The sequence below is a fragment of the Carcharhinus amblyrhynchos genome, chromosome 23 (assembly GCF_965287045.1).
Source record: "Carcharhinus amblyrhynchos chromosome 23, sCarAmb.v2.hapA, whole genome shotgun sequence".
Taxonomy (NCBI): domain Eukaryota; kingdom Metazoa; phylum Chordata; class Chondrichthyes; order Carcharhiniformes; family Carcharhinidae; genus Carcharhinus; species Carcharhinus amblyrhynchos.
In genome coordinates this window covers 17606156-17620115 of record NC_137346.1, presented here as the reverse complement: position 1 = coordinate 17620115, position 13960 = coordinate 17606156, and the positions used below count along the sequence as shown (strand labels likewise).

The 13960-nt window shown below is 40.2% G+C and overlaps 1 protein-coding gene across 6 annotated transcripts in view; it reads left to right on the top strand.

Annotated features, from left to right (window-relative positions):
• git1 (G protein-coupled receptor kinase interacting ArfGAP 1) overlaps positions 1 to 13960 on the top strand; it is a 190869-nt gene that overhangs the window by 131411 nt on the left and 45498 nt on the right. The window lies entirely within an intron of this gene.

Genomic DNA, 13960 nt, shown 5'->3' with positions numbered 1-13960 from the left:
TGGAACAGCAAACTAAATGAAAAAGTTGCCTATTGTATAAAATAATTGCATTGTTAAATGTTTTATTTTCAGAATTTCTCCCCTTCCCCACTTCATAATGCTCTTACAATAGTGCAGTTTTCAGCCATCTTGTGGCCCTTTACCTAAATGATAATTTGTACCTCTGAATATAGACTTAGAACATAGACATAGAACATTACAGCGCAGTACAGGCCCTTCGGCCCTCTATGTTGTGCCGACCAGTGGAACGAATCTAATGACCCTCTAACCTAAACTATTCCAATGTTATCCATATGCCTATCCACTGACCATTTGAATGCCCTTAAAGTTGGCAAGTCCACAACTGCTACAGGCAGGGCATTCCACGTCCTTGCTACCCTCTGAGTAAAGAACCTACCTCTGACATCCGTCCTATAATAATCACCCCTCAATTTAAAGCTATGTACCCTCGTGTTAGCCATCACTACCCAAGGAAAAAGGCTCTTACTGTCCACCCTATCTAATCCTCTGATCATCTTGTATGCCTCAATTAGGTCACCTCTTAACCTTCTTCTCTCTAACGAAAACAACCTCAAGTCCCTTAGCCTTTCCTCATAAGACCTTCCCACCATACCAGGCAACATCCTGGTAAACCACCTCTGCACCCTTTCCAGTGCTTCCACATCTTTCTTATAATGCGGCAACCAGAACTGTACGCAGTACTCCAAGTGCGGCCACACCAGAGTTTTGTACAGTTGCAACATGATCTCACAGCTCTGAAATTCAATCCCTCTACCAATAAAAGGTAACACATCGTACACCTTCTTAACAACCTTATCAACCTGGGTGCCAACTTTCAGGGACCTATGCACGTATACACTGAGATCTCTCTGCTCATCCACACTACCAAGAGTCCTTCCATTCGCCCTATATTCTCTAATCCTGTTACTCTTTCCGAAGTGAATCACCTCACACTTTTCCGCATTAAACTCCATTTGCCACCCCTCAGCCCAGCTCTGCAGCTTATCTATGTCCCTCTGCAAACTAACATCCATCCTCACTGTCTGCAACTCCTCCGACTTTAGTGTCGTCTGCAAATTTACTAACCCATCCTCTTGCACCCTCATCTAGGTCATTTATAAAATGTTTATAAACTTGGTAGGCAACATTGCAGCTGGGCCTAATCTTTCTTTTCCTGATGTGCATTATCTCCTACAGCGGTCACTATATAATTATTAGAAATAAAGATGCTGGCTTTTTTCATTCTTCCTAGCCCAGTGCAGTGAATATTAGTTCAGGACAAAGCAGCCCATTTGATTGGCACTTTTCCACTAACATTCAATCTCCATCACCAATGAACAGTGGCAACAGTGTATACCATCTACAAGATGCACTGCCGGAGCTCACTAAGGCTCCTCAGACAACACATTCCAAACCCATGACTGCTATCATCTAGGAGGGCAAGAGCAACAGATACCTGGGCACACCACCATCTGGAAGTTCCCTTCCAAAGAACTCACTGTCCTGACTTGGAAATATATCTCTGCTGGGTCAGAATTGTGATAATCTGTCCTAACAGCATTGTGGGTGTACCTCCTCCACTTAGACTGCAGCAATTCTAGGAAGCTGCTCACCACCACCACCTTGAGGTCAATTGGGATGGGCAATAAATACTGGCCTAGCCAGTGATGTCCACATCCCATAAATGAGTTTTAAATCTTGGCCAACTCGTCTCAGACTGGGTGTCAAACCTTCCTGCAGTAAAATCTTTGTAGCATCCTGAGGTTGCCGAGATCTTGCGATTCTAAATTCAGTGAAATGCTGATGACAAATTCAGTTCAGAAGGGAAAGTTGAAGCTTACCATGTATTGTTCTGACTTGGTCCTGTGGAATCTTATGAAATTAATATTTTACATAGAGCTACAATATAAGAACAAGACTTTGGAGCACAGGTGGAGCATGTGGCCTTTTGAACCTTCTTTGCCATTCAAAAAGTCATGACTTATTATTTGCCTCGATTCTACTTTCCTGCCTACTCCATATCCCTTTGTTCCCAGAGAAATCATAGATACCCAACAGTGCAGAAGGAGGCCATTTGGCCTATTGCGTCTGCACCTGACACAATCCCACCCAGGCCCTACCCCCATATCCCTACATATTTACTTGCTAATCCCTCTAACCTACGCATCTCAGGACTCTAAGGGGCAATTTTTTTTAGCATAGCCAATCAACCTAACCCACACATCTTTGGACTGTGGGAGGAAACCGGAGCACCTGGAGGAAACCCACACAGACACGAGGAGAATGTGCAAACTCCACACAGACAGTGACCCAAGCCAGGAATCAAACCCAGGCCCCTAAAGCTATGAAGCAGCAGTGCTTGAAATGAGTTGTAAGAATGTACGTCAAAGTGTTCAATGCATAGAATTGTATTAACCCAGATTTATCTAGGAGTCTGAGTGTCAATAAACATGCAATTTTCAACATAAGAATTTAAAAGAAGCTGAGATACCCATAAAGTCCAGCAAATGTTTCATGACTCATTTGTTGAACTGGTCTTGGAGGGCATCGTGCTCCAAAGATGGTGTATGTAGATTGAAGAAAGGAACAGTGAGTTAAAATTGAATGTAGCTGGAAGAAGCTAAGCAGAAACAAATAATTTTAAAGATTTGTAGCTCCATTAGGACATCCCAAAGAGTTGCCATTGCCATTTTTTCTTTATTTTTAAAACCTACCTATTGTTTGGATCTTAGTGTTGACTAATAACACAAAGTAAAGTAAGTAAGTCCTTAAGAGGATGTAAAGCTACGTCAAACAGATTCAGCTAAGTGAGGTGACTGGTAAATGTCAGCAGACAGAGTATATTGTGGGAAAATGTGAACTTGTCCATTTTGGCAAGAAGAACAAAAGAGCAATATGTTATTTAAATGGAGAGATTGTGGAACTCCTTGGTATAGAGGGATTTGGTTATCCTAGTGTATGAAACAAAAAGTTAACATGCAGGTATAGCAAGTAATGAGAGGCAAATGGAATATTAACATTTACTAATTACAAATCATATCTATTGCTGCCTTAAATACGAAAATGGACTTTTCAGCCCACACAACCCATGGTGGTGTTTATCTGCTTTTAAAGCAGAAGTCCTAAGTTTTGATTAAAAATCTGTCCAAACTGTGACTGTTGGCTTTCAATTAAAACCTAATTATTGCTTCTCTGCAGTAACTGTACAAAGATAACATTTTAAGAATTCCTTTATTTTCTTAATTTCAACTACTGACCTAACCTATTCTCAAATGGTCTGTGCTTCAATCACCAACTCCAGTAGTAAGTTCCTAAGCCTCCAAACTGTTTTGGCTATTTTACGCCCCTCCCCCCTCCTCACCACCCCATATCTTGCATTGATGTTCCTTTGTTCCAAGCCCCGAACCTCTCGAACAGGTCTGTTTCTATGAATTCTGTCTCATCCCTTGTTTAAACAGCTCTACCAAATAACCTCAAAGTCTTTGTTATCACAAAAGCAATCTTTTGAGTTTTTCTTTGTATTTGTAATGATCGTTCTACATGCTCATTCCAATCTATAGTACTTCCTCTCTATTGCTTCTACATCTATCCCATTGCATGGTGCACAAGCTGCATACAAAGTTTACTGCAGTTGAATTTCTGTGAAATATTGCAGCCTGACTTGAGTATTCCATACCTTTTCAAACCTACTTCATGTGACCACTTGCTCTTCAAATTCCTCTGTGTTCTCACACCTAGATTTTCCCCATGCCAAGTAAATTTTTTTGAATTGTATGCCATCTTGCATTTACTGACATTATTGACGTTTGTTGTTGTTTTCCCAAATTTCCTAATTTTATCACTTTTCCCACGCAACTTCCTTTGAATAGTTTAATATACCTTTTACCTTAGTACTTGTAAATTGGGCCACTCTGTAACCCCATATCAAATCAATAATGTACACAATTAACAGAACCCTATGGGATACCTCTACCATATCCAACTACATTGAGAAGTTGCTTTCAACTCCGAACATGTTTCCTCCATTCTAAACAGTTTTTAAGTAAACATATTCTATGCCCTAAAATGTTCTTTACCAGTCTCCTGTGAGATATGCTTGCAGATAGGGTGGCATGGTGGCACAGTGGTTAGCACTGTTGGCTCACAGTGCCAGGGACCCTGGTTCAGTTCTAGCCTTGGGTGACTGTGTGGAGTTTGCACATTCTCCTGGTGTTGCGAGGGTTTCCTCCGGGTGCGCTGGTTTTCTCCCATACTCAAAAGATGTACAGTTTAGGTTGATTGGCTAAATTGCCCCTTAGTGTCAGGGAGAATGGCAGGGCTAAATACATGGCATTACAGGGAGCAGGCCTGGGTGGAACTGGGTTTGGTGCAGACTCGATCGCCAAATTAACTCATTTGCACGATGGATTCTATGAAAGACTGTGGACTGTACTTCATCCATATTTGTTGTCATCTCAAAGAACTTTTATCAGGTTCATCAAATATGGTCTTTCTAAATTGTCTTGCTGAATTTTCAGTGTTCTCTGGAAACTGGGTGGAAAATACTTTATCTGAAAATTTAGCCAAAGATAATTTGTGTATTTTGTTGTATTGTAAAGGCTTTCTTTGACTTCGGGGAGGGGTTGCAGGCATTAGTCTTGTTTCCCTAAATGCTGTTTGTCTTCAAATTATTTTCAGCTAATTATTTCTTCACGCAATCATGTATAACAGGTGAGATAGTCTACAAAACCTGGTGTAATTTGGCCTATATATTAATCAGAGCAAGTATCGGCACTACCAAAAGAGTCTAAAACACAATAGCTTAACTTCTGAAATTTGAGTATATTGTATATGATTTTATTGGAGTCTGTGGCATCCAGTCGCAAATTGTCTGAAATATTGACAAGTTGTGGATTAATTTATACCAGAGGCTAAAGGGCAATGTCTTAAGTAATGATCAGTATTTGAATAGCAAAGATGTGTGTTTCCCTTTTTCATGCAGGTTGTACAAATAAGTACAGCAAATGGGCAATTATATGTCAATAGGATTAAGAAAGAGCCTTGATACGTTTCACCCAAATTTAGCTTTATAGCTGACAGCTGCATTTGTCAAGTGCCCGCAAGTCTAAATGAGAACAAATCTTCAAAGAGCTGTTTCATTTTTTAGAATATCCCCTCAAAGTGCTTCAGTGATGTGGACACGTGTGTTCATAATTGGATCAAGGCTGATTAAATTTGTAATACATGGAAGATGTTTTAATAGTTGTGGGGGAAGAAACTGCTTCAGTCCCCTTCTTGTCTACTAGACTTGGATTCAGATCAGAATGTAGATATGAAAGGATTGTGTTTGACCTAATTCTACAACATTATTGTTAGCACCATTTTTGCTGGCTTTCAGCTAAAAAGAAAATGACGAGATGTTTACTGGATTTGCTATCTTAAATTACGTCAAGTACAAATGGTTGTATTACATTACTGCTATATATTTCAGATTAACAAATGAGCCCCTCTTTTGCTTTCACCTCCACCCTAATAACAGTCTAATTGTCAATATCTGTAACATTTGAACTGCACATTATAAATTAGTGCAATGAAGATGCATTATGGAAATACAGTTTCAGTTTTGAGGGTATTCATAAGAACGTAGCACTAAGTCCCATGCTAAGACAATGTTCTTAAGTTCTCTGTTCCTGTGAATAAACCGTGGAGTAATCTGTTCAGCCCTTTAGGCTGCTTCACCACTCAAATAAGGTCATTGCTGATTTGATCTTGGTCTCAATTTCACTTTCCTGTCTGCACCTCATAATCCTAGACTCATTGTCCAGTAAAGAGCTATCTAACTCAACCTTGAATACAATTGAAGACCCAGTCTCCACTACTTTATGGGGATGAGAATTCGCACACTAATGTCATTCTAACACAGGAGAATTCTCTCCTGTGTTTGAGAGAATTCCTTTTATTAATCTATGTCCCTGAGTTCTAATTTCCCCCACAGGAGTCAAACTATCCTTCTTGTGTCCCCCCCCATCCCCGTCATTAGTCCTCCATGTTTTAATAAGATCACTTCCAAGGGATGTAGGCCTAACCTGTTCAACCTTTTTTCATAAGATAAGCCAGGAATAAGTCAGATGAATCATCTTAGAACTGCTTAAGCAATTAGATTTTCATTCAAATAAGGAGACCAAAACTGAACACACCACAAATATGGTCTCACCAAGGCCCTGTACAGCTACAATAAAACTTTCCTATTTTTATATTCCATTTCTCTTGCAATAAGTCATTGATATAAATAGTAAATAGTTGAGGACCCACTCCTGTGGCACTCTGCTAGTTACAGCTTGCCAAACTGAAAGTTGCCCATTTATCTCTACTCTTTACTTCCAATGAACTAACCAATCATTTATTCATGCTAATAGTTAACCCCTGCACCATGTGATCTTGTGTAGTAATCTTTGATGTGGCACCTTATCAAATACCATTCGGAAATCCAATTGCACCACATCCAGCGATTTCTCCTTTGTCCACTTTAAATGTTGCTTTGTCTTTCAGAAAACCATGTTGGCTCAGCCTGATCTTATCATGGATTTCTAAGTATCCTGCTCTAATCTCCTCAACAGTGGATTCTAGCACTTCCCATATGACAGATGTTAGTCTAACTAGCCTATAAATTCCTGCTTTCTGCCTCTGCCCTTGGATAAAGCATTAGCTATTTTCCAATTCCAAATCTGAGGAATTTTAGAGTATAACCAATGCATCAATTATCTGTGCCGCTACTTCATGTACCCAAACAGGCGCCGGACTGTGGCGACTAGGGGATTTTCACAGTAACTTCATTGCAGTGTTAATGTAAGCCAACTTGTGACACTAATTAAGAAATAAAAACTGCTTTTTTTAATAAAGGTCCTAGGATTCAGGAAGGCCATCTAGTCTTGGGGACTTGTCGATTTTGGGACTAAGTTTTCCTTGCACCTTTTCCCTGATGATCAGCTCATAATTTTCAGTTATCTTTGGGAAGTTTTCTAAGTCGTCGTCTGTGAAGACGGACACAACATCAGTTCCTCATAGTCTATCTAGCTTTAGTTCTCTTTTCACCTTCAACTGCTTGTAAAAACTCTTACTATCTGATTTTATATTAGTAGCTAGCTTTCTTTCATACTCTGTTTTTTGCCTCTTTAATATCCGTTTTCGTCATTCTTTGCTAATCCTTAAAAGTCCAATCCTCTACGTGTGCCACTAACCTTTGCAGATTTGTACAATGTTTCTTTCAATTTTACACTGTGTCCTTGACTTCCTTATTCAGCCATGGATGATGCATCCTTCTCAGAGTCTTCCTCCTTCACTGGGATAAATCTTTGCTGAGAATTATTAAATAGCACCTTAAGTCTGCCACTGCAAATCTACTATCCCATCTTTTAACTAGTTTACCAATTCAGCTTAGCCAACTCTGCCTCCATACCCTAGTCGTGGACTCTGACTTGCTTTCAAACTGAACGTGCAATAATATCTTGTGATCACTCTCACTTAGATGTTCCTTGATTAGTCTGGTTTCATTGCATACTTCCAGATATGGAATTGCCTGCTCCCTGATTGGTTCTGGAACATATTGCTGTATGAAATCGTCTGGAAAAAACTCTTTTTGGCTACCTTTGCCAATTTGATTCTCCCATCTACGTGTAGATTGAAGTTGTCATTGGCAAGCATACTCATTTACCTTGAAGTGAATGATGAACCGAATACATGTTGTCATAAATTAAAATACATCTTTTAAATTAAGCTTTGTAGTTTTGCATACTTGCCTATCTGGGTTCAAATCCAGCCAATGCTAATGGAATCGTTGCCTGAGCTGTCTGTAAGTTTTGTTAAATGCTATCAAACTGCAGTCTTATTGGGTATAGATATGTGGTGTTAAATCCTCACATTTTGATTAGACTGGCAGACTCACTCAGGCCTGGAGATTGATTGCTGGAGGAAATGGAAATCATCACAAATGATGCAAAAGAGGGAGTGGTTTGAAAAATTGGTTTTGGAGCAGATTTGAGTGGGAGACAATAGGAGCTGTATTATTGTTCACTTTGGAGTGATTGCTGATTGAGAACAAAAGGTTTTTCTAATTTCCAGCACTCCTGTTCCTTTATTGGGCAAAAAATATTAATGAACTTAAAGAAAATATATAAGCTTTGATTGTTTCACATAACTTGTAAAGTAATTCGCTACTTTAAAAAAAGGAGTATTTCATTCTATAATCTTAGCAGATGAAAATGTGTAATTGCATACTTAATCATCCTGTGATTGAATATTTTTTAAATGTTTTTACTTTAGTGTGTGGTTAAAATGTTAATTTTAGTATGTTGTATAGCATTTGTAGGTTGGTAGCAGCACGGTGGCAGTGGTTCGCACAGCTGCCTCGCAGCATCAGAGATCTGGGTTAATTCCAGCCTGGAATTTTCACTGTCTATGTGGGTTTCCTCCAGGTGCTCCAGTTCCTTCCCACACTCCAAAGATGTGCAGGTTAAATTGATTGGCCGTGCTAAATTGACCCAAGTATCAGGAGATTAGGATAAATGTGAGGTTGCGGGAATAGGACCTGCGTGCGATTGTTGGTGCAGACTCGATGGTCCAAATGGCTGTCTCCTGCCCTATAGGGATTCTATGATTCTAAGATTAGTATCAAGTACAGCCACTATCTGTTCCTTGTTCTCATTTGTGAGCTATTGAATATTCAGAAGACACTTCTACAAATGCTTTAATGCATTCAATTATTAAGCTTAATGTACTCCACAGAATCTTTTTGAACTTTGACAGAATAAAGGTGCCTTTCCAGTAATGTGTCTGAATGGGGACTGTGTTGCTGGGGCTTCGAGTATAAAGGTTGGCAAGTTATGTTACAGCTATATAACTTTAGTTAAGCTGCATTTGGAAGATTGCGTGCAGTTTTGATTGCCAAATACCAGATGGACCTGGATGCTTTGGTGAGGGTGAAAAGTGGGTTTACCAGGATGTTGCCTGGTCTGGAGTGTTTTAGGTATGAAGAGAGGTTGGATAAACTCAGATTGTTTCCACTGGAAAGATGGAGGCTGAGGGGCAATCTGATAAAAGTCTACAAAATTGAGAGGCGTGGATAGTCAGAGGCTTTTTCCCAGGGTGAAAGGGTCAGCTACAAGAGGGTACAGGATTAGGGTGAGAGGTGGTACGTTTAGGGGAGACATGTCAGTAAAGCTTTTCAAGGGTGGTGGGTGCCTGGAATACACTGCCAGTGAAAGCAGGCATGTTAGTAAGGTGTATCTTTTTAGACACATGAACAGGAGGGGAAGAGAGTTCGTAATCGCATATTTTTGTCTTTACTGATTTTATTGAAAAATAAAAAGCATCGGTCTGGCAATATAGCAGAAAGCAAACTGTGAAATTCAATACCCAGTATTCATTCAGTACTGTGAAAAGGATCCATAACCAGTTGTTCAGATTGTTTATTTTAAAAAGAAGTACCTGCCTTCTCCTTTTGTCAATATTTTTCACGTAAATATAAATGATGTCATCTCAAGAAGGCTGTTTTGGGGAGAGAACTGAACCTGCTGATGTGTGAGAATTTAATTAACACCCAAAGATTCTATCACCAGCTGAATTGCTTTTGATTCTTTGTGTCGCTCTGTATGATCTGATTATTGGGTACTATATTTGCCCTAAATTAGGCCATTCCCCACATGTCCTCATTACTCCCTGTTCAAATAGATTTGTCATTTTAGCTTTATGCAGAGGTGACGGTGAAATGTGGTTATAAACTCAACAATTTAGTGAGGAATAAAATGGTTACCTTAAATGTTTGCAATTTTATGCATTTAATTTATTATTTATGAGCTTAATTTGTGACACTTTTTGTCCTTTTTAACAAAGGAATAAATATAGTTTAAAAATCCATTTGTGTATTTCCAATTATTGAAACTCCTAGGTCTTCAATGTAGTGTAATCATGGGCTGGTGATGTATTTTGTGAGACTTATATTTACAGTTGAGAAAATGAACAATGCATATAGGCTTGTTTTCCAAATCCAAGCCTTTTGAGTATTTTCAGCTGCAGAACACCAGGATGAATTCCTGTTCATGAGACAAATCCATAATAACAGGACCATAGTGTGCAGAAGCATTGAAGCAAATTGGCTTGCAGGTTATCTCACCTATCTGGTAGTGTTAGCAATGTGTTAAATAAATCCAATGACAGTACTCAACTGGTGAGATGGCAGCTGATTCGTATGAGTGAAATATATTAAAGCTTTCTAGTTTGTGATTGTTTCTGATGTGTTTGATTAAAGATCGAATGAACAGCCTACTAAAATGATGTGGAAAAGACAAGGATTCTCATTCTCTAATTTGATTTTTAGGTTTTCAAAGTACTCTTTCACATTTAGTTTAGCTATCATATAATAACATATGTTAGCATAAAACCATTTCTATTTAAATATGAGTTCACCTATTCAAGAGGTTTTTTCAAAAATCATAGTGCAATTGCAATATGTAGCTGTACTCTTAGTCATTCAAGCCTATAAATTCAAACTCATCACTAAAAAAAAGGGAGTGATTAGGAGATGCATTTTTATATATTGTTAGGACATTCCATGTCGTATCAGATACAGTAGTAGAAGTGACTTAATTAACACTTAAGGGAAATGGACAAATATTTGGGAAAATACATATTTTTAAAGATCTAACTGGAAAGCTCAGAGCTAGCAAATTACATCATCTGTTTTGTAATGTTCAGGCCTATAAGCATCCTGGGGGAGATGGCAACACAGTGGTAATGTCACTGGCATTCGCATTGGTTAATCACATTGAAACGTGTTCAAATGTTCAAAGATGTGCGGGTTAGGTGGATTGGCCATGCTAAATTGAATCTTAGTGTCAGGGGAATTAGCAGGATAAATACACGAGGTTACGGAGATGGGGCCTGGGTGGGATTGTTGTCGATGCAGGCTCGATGGGCTGATTGGCCTCTTATGCACTGTAGAGATTCTATGATTCTAAATCCCACCAGGGCAGCAGATGGTATTTAAGGGCAGCACGCTGGCAGAGTGATTAGCACTGCTGCTCCAGCACAAGGGACCCAGGTTTGATTCTGTGTAGAGTTTTCACATTTTCCCCATCTGTACATGGATTTCCTCTGGGTGCTCTGATTTCCTCCCAAAGTCCAAAAATGTGCAAGCTAGGTGAATTAGCCATGGTGAATGTGCAGGGTTAGAGGGTAAGGGCAGAGAGGAGGATGCTGTTTTGGAGATTCAATACAAATTTGACGTGCCTCTTTCTGCATTATAGGGATTCTATTCTGTGGCTGCCTAAGTCACGTTTCGGGCTAGTACTCCAATGATGCACTGGGGAATCCTTCTAGGAAACTCCCACATAATAGTTTACCCAGCACTTATCCAGATGAGCTCTGGGTGTGACTCCAATCACCCCCTGCTCTTACCCTTATGTTTGTATGTCTCAATTTATTTTGTTCTCTTTAAAGTTTTAATGAAGGGGGAAACAGTGACATAGCGGTACTGACTGTCACTCAACCAGTAATCCAGAGGCTCAGGCCAACGTTCTTGGGTTCACATCCCACCACAGCAGCTGGTGGAATTAAAAATTCAATCGATTAAAAACAAAAGCTGGAACTGAAAGCTAGTACTGGAAATGTAGCCATGAAACTATCATCAATTGTTGTGAAAGCCCATTTGGCTCACTAATGTCGTTTAGTGAAGGACATCTGCCATCCTGACCTGGTTTGATCCATTAAGTATCCTCTGAAATGATGCCGTAAAGTCACAGAGATCAAGGGCAATTAAGGGTTAACAACCAATGCTTCCCTTGCCAACAAATATTTTTTAATTAAAAAGGAAAACTTCAGTGCATTTTACTTCCTAGTTTACCATCTGAGAATATATCAATCAATGTAATTGGCTGACAATCACTGTGACTTGCCGCCAGATTCAAACTGATGTTGAGAAATGTGGAATGCACTCCAGAGATTGCTAGATAGACATGGGAAGCTTTCTGCAAGGTCATTGGTGAGCTCCTCACTTTGCCACTGTAATAACTTCAGTGAGGCCATTGAGAATATGAACTCTTGGAATACGAACTCTCTAATTGAGCTCATTATTGCCTGCCCAATCAGGGAGTCTTTTTTGTGTATATAATTTGGGAGTGTCGGGTCTCCTGGCACTCTGGATGCTTTTTAACCTAGTGTTGTGAGACTTCTTACTCTGGATGCTGACAGAGAGCCTGTAGCACTGTATGAACTGTAATAGTGCTTGTAAATAAAAGGGAATCTGGTGAAGGGACATGGGCCTTGCTGACTTATTTCAGCCACTCACTGCAAAATTTGGGTCAGGGTCTTTGATGGGGGGGGAAATCATTAAGCTTGAGCCTTTTAGTCAAAAAATAAAATTGAAAGACGTCTTGATGTTTCTTGTATTGCTGCATAACATTGAGAATTATGAACATACGCTGGAAATTAAAAGTTATTGCCACCTTTTGATCTGCTGCAAAGTGGAGTTTCAGCGTGGCCTGCTATAAATCTCCCCCATTGCTTCAGGGAAGACAAACCACCAGGCTGATAATTTCATGGTCCACTGTCTTCTAAATTATATTTTGTGAAGGTCTCGATTGGAGTAAATGTGGAGTAAAGTGAACTAAATGCATTGTACGTTTTTACCACTAGAGGATGCTGAAAATCCTGGAGGATCTTAATGTTTGACCATGAAGTCTGAAACCAGTATACCAATAAATCTTTATACCTTCCACAGAATCACTTAAGTGTGTTCATGAATGGCCTACTAACATAAATGTGAACAAGTGTAAATTTAACCTTATCTGTATTCTAAACCTCTTTCAGCTAATTGCATTAATCAACCTATTGATTTAAGACATAAGAACATAAGAAATAGGAGCAGGAGTAGGCCATCTAGCCCTTCGAGCCTGCCCCACCATTCAGTAAGATCATGGCTGATCTGAAGTGGCTCAGTTCCACTTTCCCGCTTTCTCCCCATAACCCTTAATTCCCTTGCCTACCAAAAACCTATCTACCCGCATCTTAAATATATTTAGCGAGGTAGCCTCCACCACTTCAACGGGCAGAGATTCACCACCCTTTGAGTGAAGAAGTTCCTCCTCAACTCTGTTCTAAACTACCCCCTTCTTATCTTGAGGCTATGCCCTCTAGTCCTGCTGTCCTTTCTGAGCGGGAAGAATCTCTTACCTCTACCCTATCCATCCCCTTCATTATCTTGTACGTCTCTATAAGATCCCCCCCTCATCCTTCTAAACTCCGAGTACAGACCCAGTCTATTTAGTCTCTCAGTCCAACCCCCTCATCTCCGTTATCAGCCTCGTGAACCTCCTCTGCACTCCCTCCAAGGCCAAAATATCCTTGCGCAAGTGCGGCGACCAAAACTGCACACAGTACTCCAGCTGCGGCCTCACCAGTGCCCTATACAGCTGCTTTTATATTCTATCCCCCTCGCTATAAAGGCCAGCATCCTATTCGCCTTCTTGACCACTTGCTGCACCTGCAGACTGGGTTTTTGTGACTCATGCACAAGGACCCCCAGGTCCCTCTGCACTGTAGCATGCTGCAGCTTTTTGCCCTTTAAATAGTAATCCCTCCTGTTATTCCTGCCAAAGTGGATAACCTCACACTTGCTAACATTGCACTCCATCTGCCAGGTCCTCGCCTACTCACTCAGCCGATCCAGATCCCTCTGCAGACTTTCCACACCCTCCGCACAATTTGCTTTTCCACTTATCTTCGTGTCATCAGCAAATTTCAACACCTTACACTCAGCCCCCTCCTCCAGATCATCTATATAAATGGTAAATAGCTGAGGCCCCAGCACCGATCCCTGCGGCACTCCACTAGTTACCAACCGCCAATCAGAATAGCACCCATTGATACCAACTCTCTGCCTCCTATTAGACAACCAATCGTCTATCCACGCTAACATCTTACCCCCAAC